The sequence below is a fragment of the Oncorhynchus clarkii genome, chromosome 3 (genome assembly GCF_045791955.1).
Source record: "Oncorhynchus clarkii lewisi isolate Uvic-CL-2024 chromosome 3, UVic_Ocla_1.0, whole genome shotgun sequence".
Lineage (NCBI taxonomy): Eukaryota > Metazoa > Chordata > Actinopteri > Salmoniformes > Salmonidae > Oncorhynchus > Oncorhynchus clarkii.
In genome coordinates, this window is record NC_092149.1 from 25,242,365 (window position 1) to 25,259,578 (window position 17,214).

Below are 17,214 nucleotides of genomic sequence, written 5' to 3' on the forward strand. Positions count from 1 at the left end.
CTGTAGTTTTTTCTGAACCATTCTGACATAGGATCGTCATCCTACCTCATTGGAACAAATAGTTATGTTGTCGTCGAGCTTATATAGGAAGGAAGAGGAGGGTATGTTTGAAAGGTTTTACAACCTCTGTCTCTTCATGTGGGCGGGCCACTGAGTGAGCAGCCCTAACTTATGAAAACCCACATCTCACATTTTAGAAGCTAAAATCACATTCCATCCATCACAAATAATTTCACATTCAAACATTTAAATTGAACAACAATTCCATGTGAATCTGATAACTCTGATGTATAGACTTTCCACTGTAGAGTTTGTCATCTTATCATTGAGAATGTCTCAGATGACAACTGAACTGACATCATATTCATTAAGTACCACTGCACATGTTCAATTGTTCGGATTACCAGAATATAGTTTATTTCCCCCCCACATACTGATGTTCCCAGAATCTCTGTTAACTAAGGGTTTTTAAAATGTAACCTCAGTAGGTTAGAGAAGGAAAAAGGGGGGGAAGAGGTAATTATGACTGCCATAAACCTATACCCCACGCCAATGTCATGACACCAGCGTATCTAATCATACAGTGGGGCAAAAAAGTATTTAGTCAGCCACCAATTGTGCAAGTTCTCCCACTTAAAAAGATGAGAAAGGCCTGTAATTTTCATCATAGGTACACTTCAACTATGACAGACAAAATGAGAAAAATCCAGAAAGTCACATTAAAGGATTTAATGAATTTATTTGCAAATTATGGTGGAAAACTTTTTTTATTGACCAAATACTTATTTATCTCAATACTTTGTTATATACCGTTTCTTGGCAATGACAGAGGTCAGATTTTCTATGGGGTTGAGATCTGGAGACTGGCTAGGCCACTCCAGGACCTTGAAATGCTTCTTACGAAGCCACACCTTCGTTGCCCGTGCGGTGTGTTTGGGATCATTGTCATGCTGAAAGACCCAGCCACGCTGATAGGCAGATCAAAGGAACCCTAAAGACAGCCAACCACTGATACTGTACAGGGCTGACTGACTGACTGCACCCTCAGTGTGATGACAGCTTTGTCTTCAAGGCATGAACTCTTGTTCCTTTGCTATTATACCCTCAAACGTTGGCTAATATTCAATCATCGTTTGTTTCTAGGATCAAAAACCAACAATTTATGTTATTCTTTTTTTTCACCTTTATTTAACCAGGTAGGCAAGTTGAGAACAAGTTCTCATTTACAATTACGACCTGGCCATGATAAAGCAAAGCAGTTCGACACATACAACAACACAGTTACACATGGAGTAAAACAAACATACAGTCAATAATACAGTAGAAAAATAAGTCTATATACGATGTGAGCAAATGAGGTGAGATAAGGGAGGTAAAGGCAAAAGAAAGGCCATGGTGGCGAAGTAAATACAATATAGCAAGTAAAACACTGGAATGGTAGATTTGCAGTGGAAGAATGTGCGAAATAGAAATAATGGGGTGCAAAAGAGCTAAATAAATACAGTAGGGGAAGAGGTCGTTTTTGGGCTAAATTATAGATGGGAGATGTATTGGTGCCATAATCTGTGAGCTGCTCTGACAGCTGGTGCTTAACTCTTGAGGGAGGTAAGTGTTTCAGAGATTTTTGTAGTTTGTTCCAGTCATTGGCAGCAGAAAACTGGAAGGAGAGGCGGCCAAAGGAAGAATTGGTTTTGGGGGTGACCAGAGAGCTTTACCTGCTGGAGCGCATCCTACAGGTGGGTGCTGCTATGGTGACCGGGAGCTAGAGCCAGTGGGTTCGGCGACGAGTATAAAGCGAGGGCCAGCCAACGAGAGCGTACAGGTCGCAGTGGTGGGTAGTATATGGGGCTTTGGTGACAAAACGGATGGCGGATCGGTAGGATGGTCAGTTTTACGAGGATATGTTTGGCAGCATGAGTGAAGGATGCTTTGTTGCGAAGTAGGAAGCCAATTCTAGATTTAACTTTGGATTGGAGATGTGTGATGTGCGTCTGTAAGGAGAGTTTACAGTATAACCAGACACCTAGGTATTTGTAGTTGTCCACATACTCTAAGTCAGAACCGTCCAGAGTAGTGATTCTGGACGGGCGGGCAGGTGCAGGCAGCGATCGGTTGAAGAGTATGCATTTGGTTTTACTTGTATTTAAGAGCAGTTGGAGGCCACGGAAGAAGATTTGTATGGCATTGAAGCTCATCTGGAGTGTTGTTAACACAGTGTCCAGATGGATCAGAGACTCACCAGCAGCAAGAGCGACATCATTGATGTATACAGAGAAGAGTCGGCCCAAGAATTGAACCCTGTGGCACCCCCATAGCCCCGGACAACAGGCCCTCCGATTTGACATACAGAACTCTATCAGAGAAGTAGTTGGTGAACCAGGCGAGGCAATCATTTGAGAAACCAAGGCTATCGAGTCTGCCGATAAGGATGTGGTGATTGACAGTCAAAAGCCTTGGCTAGGTCAATGAATACGGCTGCACAGTATTGTTTCTTATCGATGGCGGTTAAGATATCGTTTAGGACCTTGAGCGTGGCTGAGGTGCACCCATGACCAGCTCTGAAACCAGATTGCATAGCGGAGAAGGTGCGGTGGGATTCGAAATGGTCGGTAATCTGTTTGACTTGGCTTTCGAAGACCTTAGAAAGGCAGGGTAGGATAGATGTAGGTCTGTAGCAGTTTGGGTCAAGAGTGTGTCTCCCCCCCCCCCCCCCTTTGAAGAGGGGGATGGCCGCAACTGCTTTCCAATCTTTGGGAATCTCAGATGACACGAAAGAGAGGTTGAACAGGCTAGTAATAGGGGTTGCAACAATTTCAGCAGATCATTTTAGAAAGAAATGGTCCAGATTGTCTAGCCCCGCTGATTTGTAGGGGTCCAGATTTTGCAGCTCTTTCAGAACATCAGCTGACTGGATTTGGGAGAAGGAGAAAATTGGAAGGCTTGGGCGAGTTCCTGTGGGGGGTACAGCGCTGTTGATCGGGGTAAGGGTAGCCAGGTGGAAAGCATGGCCAGCCGTAGAAAAATGCTTATTGAAATTCTCAATTATAGTGGATTTATCGGTGGTGACAGAGTTTCCTATTCTCAGTGCAGTGGGCAGCTGGTAGGAGGTGTTCTTATTCTCCATGGACTTTACGGTGTCCCAGAACATTTTTGAGTTTGTGTTGCAGGAAGCAAATTTTTGCTTGAAAAACCTAGCCTTGGCTTTTCTAACTGCCTGTGTATATTGGTTCCTAACTTCCCTGAAAAGTTGCATATCACGGGGACTGTTCGATGCTAATGCAGAACGCCATAGGATGTTTTTGTGTTGGTCAAGGGCAGTCAGGTCTGGAGAGAACCAAAGGCTATATCTGTTCCTGGTTCTAAATTTCTTGAATGGGGCATGCTTATTTAAGATGGTGAGGAAGGCATTTACATTTTTTTTTTTAAAGGCATCCTCTACTGACGGGATGAGGTCAATATCCTTCTAGGACACCCGGGCCAGGTCGATTAGAAAGGCCTGCTCGCTGAAGTGTTTCAGGGAGCTGACCCATTAAGGATGCAGGCAATGAGACAGTGATCGCTGAGATCTTGGTTGAAAACAGCAGAGGTGTATTTAGAGAGGAAGTTGGTTAGGATGATATCTATGAGGGTGCCCATGTTTACGGCTTTGGGGTGGTACCTGGTAGGTACATTGATAATTTGTGTGAGATTGAGGGTATCAAGCTTAGATTGTAGGATGGCTGGGGTGTTAAGCATGTTCCAGTTTAGGTCACCTAGCAGCACGAGCTCTGAAGATAGATGGGGGCAATCAGTTCACATATGGCGTCCAGAGCACAGCTGGGGGCAGAGGGTGGTCTATAGCAGGCGGCAACAGTGAGAGACTTGTTTTTAGAGAGGTAAAAAAAGTAGAAGTTCAAATTGTTTGGGTACAGACCTGGATAGTAGGGCATAACTCTGCAGGCTATCTCTGCAGTAGATTGCAACACCGCCCCCTTTGGTCATTCTATCTTGTCTGAAAATGTTGTAGTTAGGGATGGAGATTTCAGAGTTTTTGGGGGTCTTCCTAAGCCAGGATTCAGACACGCCTAGGACATCCGTGTTGGCAGAGTGTGCTAAAGCAGTGAATAAAACACACGTAGGGAGGAGGCTTCTAATGTTAACATGCATGAAACCAAGGCTATTACGGTTACAGAAGTCATCAAAAGAGAGCGCCTGGGGAATAGGAGTGGAGCTAGGCACTGCAGGGCCTGGATTCACCTCTACATCAACAGAGGAGGAGTATGATAAGGGCACTGCTAAAAGCTATGCGAATTGGTTGTCTAGGATGTCCGGAACAGAGAGTAAAAGGAGGTTTCTGGGGGCGATAAAATAGCTTCAAGGTACAATGTACAGACAAAGGTATGGTAGGATGTGAATACAGTGGAGGTAAACCTAGGCATTGAGTGATGAGAGAGATATTGTCTCTAGAAACATAATTGAAACCAGGTGATGTCATTCCATGTGTGAGTGGTGGAACTTAAAGGTTGGATAAGGTATAATGAGCAGGGCTAGAGGCTCTACAGTGAAATAAGCCAATAAACACTAACCAGAACAGCAATGGACAAGGCATATTGACATTAAGGAGAGGCATGTTTAGCCGAGTGATCATAAGGGTCCAGTGAGTAGTGAGGTTGGTTGGGGTCACGGCGATTCAGACAGCTAGCCGGGCCATGGGTAGCAAGCTGGCAGAGGATGGATGTCTGTTTTTAGCCACCTCATGCGTTTTCCGTCAGTAGATTTAGTGGGGTTCCGTGTGGTAGAGGGGACCAATCCAATTGGCAAAATAGATAGTTATAGCATCCCAAGAAAATTGTCCGATAGACCTATTCAGATACCAGCCGATATGACAGCTAACGATTAGCGGGCCGCAGATGGGCGTTCAGGTCACGATGGAGGGGCCAGTTGGATAACTCCCTCGGGCAGATAACGTCAGTAGTCCAGTCGTGAAGGGTCCGGATAGGTGATTGCAGCCCAGGAGCGTCTGCTGGAACTCTTCAGCTGACTAGCTCCGGAATAATTGATGTTTGCTCCGGAACCGACGTAAGCCAATAGTCACTCGGATAGCAGCTAGCTAGCTGCAAGATCCAGGTGTAAATGTCCAGAGCTTGGGGTAGAAATCCGGGGATATGGAGAGAAAATAGGTCCGGTATGCTCTGGTCTGAGTCGCGTTGTACAAAACTGGTGATAGCTTTTCGAGCTAAAGGATAGCTGATGACCACCAACCGTGGTTAGCTGAATACTAACGTAAGCTGTTAACAATAACATTTAATTGATATGCAGTTGTATTTATTTTTGTAATACATTGTTGCATTTTAATGCATATATTTTCAACCGTATGTCAACCAGACACTAGTTTTCTCTCTTATGTAAAGAGAATGGTGAAAGCTCTTTCTCTCTCATATCCTCTTACAGTATATCCTCTCTCTTCTTTGACTGATTGTACAGTTATCCCCAGATGAAACACAGGTTTCAAAGACGTGTAAAAGTTTTTCAATTTATGTTTTGTGTCTGTCTGATACATCTCCGGGGGCAGGTCAGACACATAAAAACACATCTATCAGTGTGATCCTCTCTGGAGCAGAGTGCTGTTATTTCCTCCAGAAAACAGACTCTGAAACCCAGCAACAGGCTTCCCTTTAATCACTAGATAGACAAAGTGGCCCGCAATGTCTTCTGTTATAGGGAGCACTTCCTTTTGTGGTGGATATAGCTGGATGTTTGTGTAGATGCCAAATATCTAAATACATAGATGAACTTTTAGGTGCATGCAGAATGTAGAGACAAAGCACAAAGACATACTCCCAGAAAGCGCTTGTACCAACACTAAAAACACAGGAACAATGTGGAAACAGTGTTGATTCAACCAAAGTCTGACAAGTGGGATCTTTTGGACTAATTATATTTATTGCTTCAATAAAATAAATGGGTACCGTAATTTCCGGACTATAAGCCGCTACTTTTTTCCCACGCTTTGAACCTCGCGGTTTATACAATGACACGGCTAATTTATGGATTTTTCCCGCTTTCACAAGATTCATGCCACCATCACATAATGTGACGTAAATCGAGCGCGCTCAAACTTCCCATCATTCTGATTACAGTAGTCATTTTGTCACCCTCATCATGGCAAAGACACGGAGAAATGCATATGATGCAGCTTTCAAGTTGAAGGCGATCGATCTGGCTGTTGGAAAAGGAAATAGAGCTGCTGACAGCGTGGAGCATTGTCAAAAAATCCACTATCATCAACGGGTTTCGAAATGCTGGACTGCTGCGTGTTGAAGAGGGCAGCGATCCAACATCGGATGAAGCAATTCTATTCAACTCCGACACCGAAGGAGAAAGATAGTGACCAATTACTTTCTTGGTAGGCTACTGTTTACTGCTATTTATTTTTATTACAAGCCGTGTTTTGTTTAAAGGCTGTGTAAAGTTAATTTGTTTCAATGTACCGGTAGGCACCTGCGGCTTATAGACATGTGCGGCTTATTTATGTACAAAATGCATATTTTTTTATTTATTTAGTGGGTGCGGTTTATATTCAGGTGCGCTTAATAGTCCAGAAATTACGGTATATATTTTCCTTCACTTACTTACTTAACCTCTCTAGGGTATGTGGGACGGTAGTGTCTCACCTCGTCAACAGCCAGTGAAACTGCAGGGCGCCAAATTCAAAACAACAGAAATCCCATAATTAAAGTCCCTCAAACATACATGTATTTTACACCATTTTAAAGATAACGCTTGTTGTAAATCCAGGTTTCATGAGAATATTCAAAAATTCACAAAAACAAAATGTGCATTTTCCCACCAGAGATGTTTCCATCAAATTGACATGTGGGTAAAATGTTGTGCGTGATGTAGTCAACATAAAAATACATTCTGTGGTTAAATTCCCATGTACCAAATAAAAAAATAGAAGCTAAATGTGTTTGCATTCCATTTTCAACTCTGCCAATAGAACAGCTCGCAGATACAGTGTGGGTATAGCCTACATGATGAGATTATTATGGACAGAAGAGTATTTGTATTTCTCAAACAGCAGCCAAGCACATCAATCATGATATTACCAGAAAAAGACCCTTAATACTTCTTGGAAAGGAGCACCAATCTCATACCTGTGCACTTTCACCACTCTGAAGTTTGTCATAATTTCATCTGTAGATTATTAAACTGCATGCTTTCCTGAGTCGTAATGGAAGGACCGCACACTATATCATCGTGTGACTCTGTTTACTTCAATATAATGTTTATTATATCAATATTTGGCATTTCTCACAATTTATTTTAGACTCAAAAAAGGATCCCGCCTTGTCGAGCATGTTTTGTCACATTTGGAAGGTTTACCGACAAATGTGCTGTTTCTATCAGGCCTGTCATGACCTTTTTATCTGACAGTTTACTCGCATAAAACTGTTGGATGGAAACTAAAAATGCACAGGTGAATAATGCAGGATATTTAAAATGCACCATACTGTTTAAATGTACCTTTTCATTTGTTTATGCTCAAAGTTTCCAAATTCGAAATGTTCTGTTGATTTGTTTGTTTCCCTTTCTGTTGTTTTAGCCTCATCTCCTTTTCTTTCATTGTATGTACTTGGTATAATGCTATTTTTATGAATGTGTTTGTAAAGTACTACATTATCAATGTTATATCAAAACTTGTGACTGCTATTGTTCACCTGGATCAAATAAATATTTATGTTGTTGTGTTCTTCAATACATATCAACAGTTAATGAAAACCCTGATGTAAAATTCCCGGTTTAGGAATCATTTCTTGACAAACTCAAAAAAAGATCTAAAATCTATTAAAGTTCAAGTTGTCTATTATGCTGATGTTTCCTCTTGTGTGACTGAGTCAATATTTCTATAAGTAAGGGAACTGGTGAATAATAATACCTGTTTAGGTCAATAATGCCTGTCAACTTTGCATGACATACCTGTTTCCTTTTTGTGTCATAACTGCTGATGATAGAAATGAAACAAGTAGATAAGTATTCAGCTCTCTCCCTCACACACACCAACAAGGCACTTTGACAACCCACAAGGTAAGTTCATGTATTTTACAAATTGATGTTAAACCTGTTGCAATGCTAATAACATCACCTTGTGTCACGCCCTGACATTATAGAGCCGTTTTATTTCTCTATTTGGTGAGATCAGGGTGTGATGTGGGGTGTTAGGCGGAGTGTGTTTCCCAATCAGAGGCAGCTGTCTATCGCTGTCTCTGATTGGGAATCATACTTAGGTAGCCTTTTTCCCCACCTATGTTGTGGGATCTTGTTTTTGTACATCTCTTGTAGCCTACGGAACGGTACAGTCGTTTTGGTTTCACTTTGTTATTTTGTTGCTGGTTCTCATTTAAATAAATATGGTGACCACAAATATCGCTGCGCATTGGTCTCCTTAAAACAACGCACATTGCAACTTGAATCTAAATAAAATGGTCCGCTTTTTCGCATACAGGGCAAATGTTTTTCATCACAGCTATGATAAATGGTATATTACTGTTCTGCTCAGTAACATACAGGGCAGATGTTTATAATATGCATTAAAAAAGTTAAGACAAAATAACCGTTTGTTTATTCTTACGAGATGGAGAAATTCCTACTAGTAATTGTGGTGATTACAACATGCTGTGCTGTACCTCAATGTAAGATAGTCACTGTGATAACTGCAATGAAATGTGACAGTAAATAGTAGATAGTAAAACTTATTCTGTTTATGTTTAACGGTTTGTCTTTGCTCACTACTACTTAAACTTTTGGTAGAGTACACAATTTGCGCCTGTTTATTTTTTCAAGTCGAATGAAATGTAAGATGAAAAATGCACATAGTCTTTTCTGCTTGAAAATAAAGCATCCAACATTGAAAAGAACAAGAAAGCATTCCATTACAGAACACAACATGTTGTTGTTTCCTGTTTCAGGATCCGTTCAGCGGGCGTTTCAACCGGCATTAGTCATTTGTTGGCCTGCTGACAGATGTCCACATTTGGGACTACTGTCTCCATGTGAGATCCAGAGGTACAGAAACCAGATGAAATTGACCACCAGCGACATGCTCAACAGGCCTTGCCTTCCAGACTAAAGGCAGAACAGACAATCAGACTAACCATTATCCCTCAAACAAATTACAACCAAGTATCTTTTATGCTATCTGGTAACTTTCCATAATTGTGTAAATTGAAAAGGCCATGACACTAGATGTTGTTCAGCTGACAGTATACCATAAGAAACTGACAATGTAAATAAACGTTGAGCTTACTGAGTATGTTGCGTGATTTAGCTGTCAGTGGTTCTATCATGCTAGGATAAATATAACCTTGTTACGAATGTCAGAGCTGCTCGAAGGCGTGAAATTAAACATTAATGCAAAGGCAGGATGTAAGCCCGTGTGTTTCACAATGTTGCTGGTGTCGTTACAACTTAATACTGTCTTGAAGATATGCACTGATATCTAATTTTGTAGATCAGCGTTCACCCATGCGCTACACACACGAACACGCACGGACACACACACAAATCAGAACCATTGACAGCCACATCTTATTTAGCTTACCTTGACTGGACTAAATTATGTTTGGTGTCTTTTCATTTTCACTGTTTTAGACTAATCAGAGGTGATTTGATGATGTTGAAGTTGAAATGGTGCTGGAATAGTGGAGGCAGCTCCTGTTTTCTTTGCGACTTGTGGTAGAACCACTCTCCATGGTTGTAAATCAATGATTGTTTATTAGTCCGAAAACATTAAATTACTTCACCATGCTGTAGGTCATGTTACTGTTTGTTACATTTAATATGTTTTGTGGACTTCACTGGACAGAGGTTGCTCTCTGGTGTTGTGATGAAAAAAAGGTGTGGTTGTATATTATTCTGCCACTGTGTCTTCATATTGTCTCGGACTTGTATATCACGGTCCCAAGGCAAATTAACTAACAGTTTATATAGCAAACAATGGAATTATCACAACACATAGGTTGTAATTTGGCTATTTTTTTACTGGCTTAGCTTCCCCAGTGATTTTACCCACACGCCGGTTTACTGTAACTAAGAAAACGTTTAAAAAATATATTGCATCTGAGCTCCTAGAGCGTGCGGCTCTCCTTTATTTTGTTAAGTGTTCCACTCCGCTAGCCAGCACCTCGCCTAAATAGGTATGTATTTCTTTCACCTCTAGATTACTGTAAACTAAGCCCAGTCTAAATCTTGGGTTCACTAATTCGACTATGCTCTGACCCCACCTCAAGCATTTTTATTGTTCTTTCTATCATGAAACTAGTGTTTCAAGACACTGTTCATGGTGATGTGACAGTTCTTCTGGTATTTCATATTCTGTGCTTTTTGAAGATACAAGCTTATTGTTGCACACAATGGAATGTTGGCATCTTTGAACAAAAGCCATCAGAGGTAAGGTAGTATTACAACAAACCAAAGTGCATCTGCTGTTGTGTTATTGTCATGAACTGTAGACCTGTGCTTGTGTCAACCCAGAAAGACCACAGTGATCTGGCATCTCTCCAGGTCTGGTATTCCACTATTATCTAACCTCCCTGCTTCCCAGAAACCACTGGCCTCCTCAGAGACACTGAAGAGTGAGTGCCATGGGTTTCCTTCACACACACACACACACACACACACACACACACACACACATGCAAAAACACACCGCTCCTCTTCCAAAATAGTTTCCGGCATGGCAGAGAGACTACTCCCTTCCCTCCTCCCTCCAGGAGCATGCCCAGACACAAAGACTCAGACTGTAGTGTCAGTCAGACTTTCATCTAGAAAACTCAGAGGAGCTGCTCCAACTCTGAAGATTATTGTTTGGGACATGTAATGCCGAAAACATTTAATGTCCTAGCATTTATTGGCACGCCCCGATTCTCATCGATGGGGCGGTAATGGAGCAGGTTGAGAGCTTCAAGTTCCTTGGCGTCCAGATCACCACCAAACTAACATGGTCCAACCACACCAAGACAGTCTGGAAGAGGGCACGACAAAACCTATTCCCCCTCAGGACACTGAAAAGATTTGGCATGGTTCCTCAGATCCTCAAAAGGTTCTACAGCTGCACCATCGAGAGCACCCTGACATGTTGCGCCACTGCCTGGTATGGAAACTGCTTGGCCTCCAACCGCAAGGCACTGCAGAGGGTAGTACGTAAGGTCCATTACATCAGCAGGGCCAAGCTTCCTGTCATCCAGGACCTCTATACCAGTGTCAGAGGTGTCAGAGGAAGGCCCTAAAAATTGTCAAAGACTCCAGCCACCCTAGTCATAGACTGTTCTTTTACCTTACGGCAAGCAGTAACAGAGCGCCTAGTCTAGGTCCAAGAGGCTTCTAAACAGCTTCTAATCCCAAGCCACAAGACACCTGAACATATAATCAAAGTGTCAGAGGAAGGCCCTAAAAATTGTCAAAGACTCCAGCCACCCTAGTCATAGACTGTTCTTTTACCTTACGGCAAGCAGTAACAGAGCGCCAAGTCTAGGTCCAAGAGGCTTCTAAACAGCTTCTAATCCCAAGCCACAAGACAGCTGAACATATAATCAAATGGCTAACCAGACTATTTGCATTGCGCTGCTGCTACTCCCTGTTATTATCTATGCATAGTTACTTTAATAACTCTACCTTCAAGTACATATTACCTCAATTACCTTCACTAACCGGTGCCCCCTTTACATTGACTCTGTTCCGGTACCCCCTGTATAGAACCTCACTATTGTTATTTTACTGCTGTTCTTTAATTATTTGTTACTTTTATTTTTCACTTTTTGGGGGGTATGTTTCATAAACCTGCATTGTTGGTTAAGTGCTTGTATACGGCGTGACAAATAAAATGTTATTTGATTTCCAATATCTCGCAAAGGGCACCTATTGACAGATGGGTAAAAAAAAAGCAGACATTGAATATTCCTTTGATCATGGCCAAGTTGTTCATTACACTTTGTATGGTGTGTCAATATACCCAGTCAATACAAAGATACAGTCTGTCTGTACAGGGTTTACGAGAAAACTGAGGATGGATCAACAACATTGTAGTTGAGTGAAAAGAAGAAAGCCTGTACAGAATAAAAATATTCCAAAACATGCATCCTGTTTGCAACAAGACACTAAAGTAATCCTGCAAAAAATGTGGAAAAGCGATTCACTTTTTGTCCTGAATACCAAGTGTTATATTTTTTGGGCAAATCCAATGCAACACATTGCTGAGTACCACTCCATCTATTTTCAAGCATAGTGGGGGCTTCATCGTGTTATGAATATGCTTGTAATCGTTAAGGACTGGGACATGTTTCAGGATAAACAATTAATGGAATAGAGCTAAGCATCACAACCTACTTCACTCAAACATACCCTCGTAAAACTGACTATCATACCGATCCTTGACTTTTGTAATTTAAAAATAGCCGCCAACACTTTACTCAGCAAATTGGATGTCGTCTATCACAGTGTCATCCGTTTTGTCACCAAAGCCCCATATACTACCCATCACTGCGATCTGTATGCTCTCGATGGCTGGCCCTCGCTACATATTTGCATATTCGTCGCCAAGCCCACTGGGTCCAGGTCATCTATAAGTCTGTGCTAGGTAAAGCCCAGCCTTATCTCAGCCCACTGATCACCATAGCAACACCCACCTGTAGCATGCGCTCCAGCAGGTATATTTCACTAGTCATCCCCAAAGCCAACACATCCTTTTGGCCGCCTTTCCTTCCAGTTCTCTGCTGCCAATGACTGGAATGAATTGCAAAAATCACTGAAGCTGGAGTCTTATATCTCCCTCTCTAACTTTAAGCATCAGCTGTCAGTGCAGCTTACCGATCACTGTACCTGTACACAGCCAATCTGTAAATAGCACACCCAACTACTTCATCGCCATATTGTTATTTATCTTCTTGCTCTTTTGCACCCCAATACCTCTACTTGCACATCATCATCTGCACATCTATCACTCCAGTGTTAATGCTAAATCTTGCTTTTTTTACAATTTACAAAGTAGAGGCTCAGAGCTAGAAAATAGTGTATCATACACTACAGTTGAGAAACAATGGGAAAGTAATTCTGCTTTGAAACCTCAGTTTTAAGAAAGAACACCCATTCAACATCCTTCACACCCTCTTAAGCCTTACCCCCACCCATCTCTTTTAGGATTCACGCGAGACCAAATATTTCAAGACTAAAGGTTAGTTTAAACTAAGTCTATCGACAGTTGTTGCATTGACATCAGGAACATTCTATTGTCGTCCGGCATCAAACTTGTCGTTGTCGTTAGGAAAAAGTATAAACACAAAAAAGGAAAGGCTGCATTAGCAGCTTGGTGGTCCAAAATAGCATAACTAATGTATTTAAATAACTTCTTAGGGCTAGGCCTCTTTTTTCTCAATTTCCGCCTGAATGACATGCCCAAAGAAAACTGCCAGTTGCTCAGGCCTTGAAGCCAGGATATGCATATAATTGGTACCATTGGAAAGAAAACACTTTGAAGTTCGTAGAAATGTTATAGTAATGTAGGAGAATAACACAAAAGATATGGTAGGAGAAAATCCTAGCCTAGCCCTTAACACCAATAAACCCACCCATTTAAAAATGTATTTAGTATACGTCAATCTAGCAAACCAGGCAACTAAAATCAACTTTCCAAACAATGTTTTGACTTGTTTCTAGCTTGTTAGCTAGCTAGCTAATGTTAAGTTAGCTGGCTAGCCAGTTCAAATAATGACCATATCATGAAGCTGACAACACCTTAGCTTATTTGTCTCATTATTACAGGAAAATAAACTCACAAGATCGTTATTTACAAGTTGATGGCGAGCCAATTACAGAAAATAGCTTACGGTTGTGAGTGTGACGAAATAAAAGCAGGTCATTCTACCGTAGCATTTTAGTACTTGGACAATGTCTCGTTGGCCTAACATTATACCCTAATTTGACTTTGGTGCAGGTCATGTTCTTCACGTTACCATCTCTGTTAAAAACATACAATATCAATTAAAATCAAAGCTACTTGCATAGTGGAGTCTTCTGTTTAGACATGTAGTGAGCCAGCCAGCTAACGTTAGCTAAACAATGAACCATAATCCGAACTCATAATGTCACTACCCTTCATGAATCTGCAGGTAGCTAACCAACCAGGTTCAATATTATCTAGCTAGCTAATGTTAGACTATAACTAGCAATGCAAATGGCTCAGAGATACAAATAATATTACTACACAGATCATAAGCTAGCCATCCATCCAGCTAAAGTTAGCTAGCTAGCTAAATATACGCTTTCATTTGAAATGAAAACAACTTTCTGACAAAATAGAAACATATAATATCTGAAAATGTAGCTCGCTAGACTATCTTACCTGGATAGATGGATAGACACTTCCCCCTCTCTGTCACGGATACCATGGTTGTCCTTCGTTTTAAGATGCATTTTATATGTGTTCTCTTTTCGAATCCCTCTGCATATTTGCAATCAAATGCCAGAATTTCCTCCATCTCCTTAGCTATCATAATCTAATTCCACTGGCATTCCACTGATTTCAAAACTCGGTCCTCCAGAAAGTGGTGAACAACACTTTTGCAGTTCTACATGTACTACGTGATATCTTTTAAAAAAGCCACATTCGAAAGGATTACCTACACAAACTGACCAGATCATGTTATAGACAGAAGCGTGCTACATGGCAACCAATCCGAATAATGGATGGGCATGTCCAGCCCATCCATTATCTCAGCCAATCATGGCTGGCGGGAAGGTTCCTGACTTTTCCATAAAGAAATCAACTAGGCAATTGTATTTGTATTTACTGATGGCATACACGTTTGTTATTAAGGCACATGAAAGTTCACATGTTCCAGAAGGCATTTCTGACTAAAAAAGCATTTGGAATTTTTTTCATTAAAATTATATTAAAATGTCTCTCCTGTGAAGTAGTGACGCGCAACATACGCCTAGTGTCCTGAAATTAGTCAAATATTTAACAGTGGGTTTGAAGTACATTTCTGCATATGCTTGTTTTTTTCAATGCCAAATCCACAACTGGTGTGCTCAGCCTTGATTTGGTCTTATGTAGCAACATTTGAAATTGTGTTTTGTTACATTGGATAAAAGCAGAGACACAGAGCTACACAATGGTATATCATATACTGCATTTGAGGAACAATGGGAAAGTACTTCTGCTTTGAAAGTTGATTAACTTGTAACCTCACTTTTGAGGAATTGTTTTGGTACATACTGGAGAGCTCTAGTTGAGGTTTGCCCAGTTAAATAAAGGTAAAACAAATACTGGAGGACTCTTCTTTGTCTACGCCCATTCAGAACCTTTCACACCCTCTTAAGCTTTAGCTCCACCAATCTCTTTAAGGGTTGATCTGAGCATTCTGTCCAAACAACAGCAGTCAAGCACCCAAGCTAACTGGCTAACAGTTGTCACAGTGACATTCTATTAAAATGGACACTTGTATAGCGGAGCCTTTTGTTAAGGCATGTAGCTAGCTAGCTAACCAACCAGGTTCAATGTTAGCTAGCTAACATTAGGCTATAACAAGCAAAGCAAATTGCACACTGAATACTTAGGCCAGACATTTTTACTAGCATTGGGTGAATAAATCGACACATTTACATATCGCAATAATATTTTGTACAATATTATATTGATACGTTGACTCCAAGTATCGATTTGCCTAGCGCTAGTCAGCTGTGCCCCTGGTATTAAAAAAAACAAACATTTTTCTCACCCTCTCTCGTCTTTCTGCAGCAGACATACCGTATCGCACCTAAGTATCGTGATAATGTCGCATTGAGGTCCCTGGCAATTCCCAACCCTAATTTGTACACTTATCTCCTTCAGTATTTCCCTTATTAACGTATTAATGTGGGGTGCAGAGCCAACATCCAGGCCAGAATGCAATAAAACTCCAGGAAAGTAATCTGATTTTCAGCAGACAAGCCAGAGGTTATGCGCTGGGGATATGGAGCTGTATTCCCATCACTACAGGGAACACACACACTCATTCATAAATGCAACTGGGTCAGGAGAAACTCCGGCTCATTCTCTAATTCATTCATTTCCCTCAAATTGATGCAGTGATTTAAATGTTAAATTATTCATCAGATGTAATTTAGGAGGAATATATTACAACAGGCCAGAAGAATTCACCTAGAGATCGTGTGTGTGTGTGTGTGTGCGTGCGCGTGTGTGCGCCTGTGCGCGCAGGGGCGGAATGCACCCCAAAAAATCTGAGGGGCATAAGGTACGTGAGGATAGCTGGGTGATGGCTAGGCCCCCCATCTGGAAGTTGTAGCATTTTGCGTTTGTCAAACACCTGAAGCAGCTTTTTCCTGTAATCTAGAGCCATAATCATTATGCTTAATTCCATGTATCCTCCTGACTGGTGGTTCTTTTTTTAAAGAAACTAAATATTCTTCTCTGCATCTCTGCTAAAATCTGGGTAAAAGCTTGAAAGGAATGTGAGTCTTATTCAGTACATTTAGTAACTGCTTGCTTTTTTCAAGTCTACCAAACTTGCCAGCAGGCATGCCAGCTAAGATGGTTATACAAGCTAGCTACTCTAACTTGATTGATAGCCAAGAATGGCTTCTTGGCAGCTAGGGTGGGATAAGATAAAAACAATTATAAATTAACTAGTTAGATGGGCAATTCACTTAGATAACATTCAAGAAAATAGACAAATTTACACAAAAAAGTTGGTGCTCAAGCTCCCTTAGACCTCTATCTGTGCACGTGCCTGGCATGTGTGTGTATGTGTGTGTGGTTCATGTGTTTATGTGTTCTTTTCTCCCCCACCAGTCCAAGCTGGGTCACCTGACTCTGCTGTTATGTACGGCTCACACCTACCTGTATGGCTGGAACACGTTTCTGAGTTCCTCCACCTACAAGTGGTACACCCCACCGGGCTACATGCTGTGTCTGGTGCTTCCCACTGTGGTGCTGCTGCTCAAGCTGCTGCTCATCACCCCCTGTGTGGACCGAACCATCACCCGCATACGCCAGGGATGGGAGAGGGGGGCAGATCAGAGGAACCCTAAAGACAGCCAACCACTGATACCTTAGACGACACACACACACACACACACACACACACACACACACACACACACACACACACACACACACACACACACACACAATAACACCCTCAGTGTGATGACAGCTTTGTCTTCAAGGCATGAACTCTT

The 17,214-nt window shown here is 41.5% G+C and overlaps 1 pseudogene; it reads left to right on the top strand.

Moving 5' to 3' along the window:
- LOC139385233 (metalloreductase STEAP4-like) overlaps window positions 1-17,214 on the top strand; it is a 70,181-nt pseudogene extending 52,967 nt beyond the window's left edge.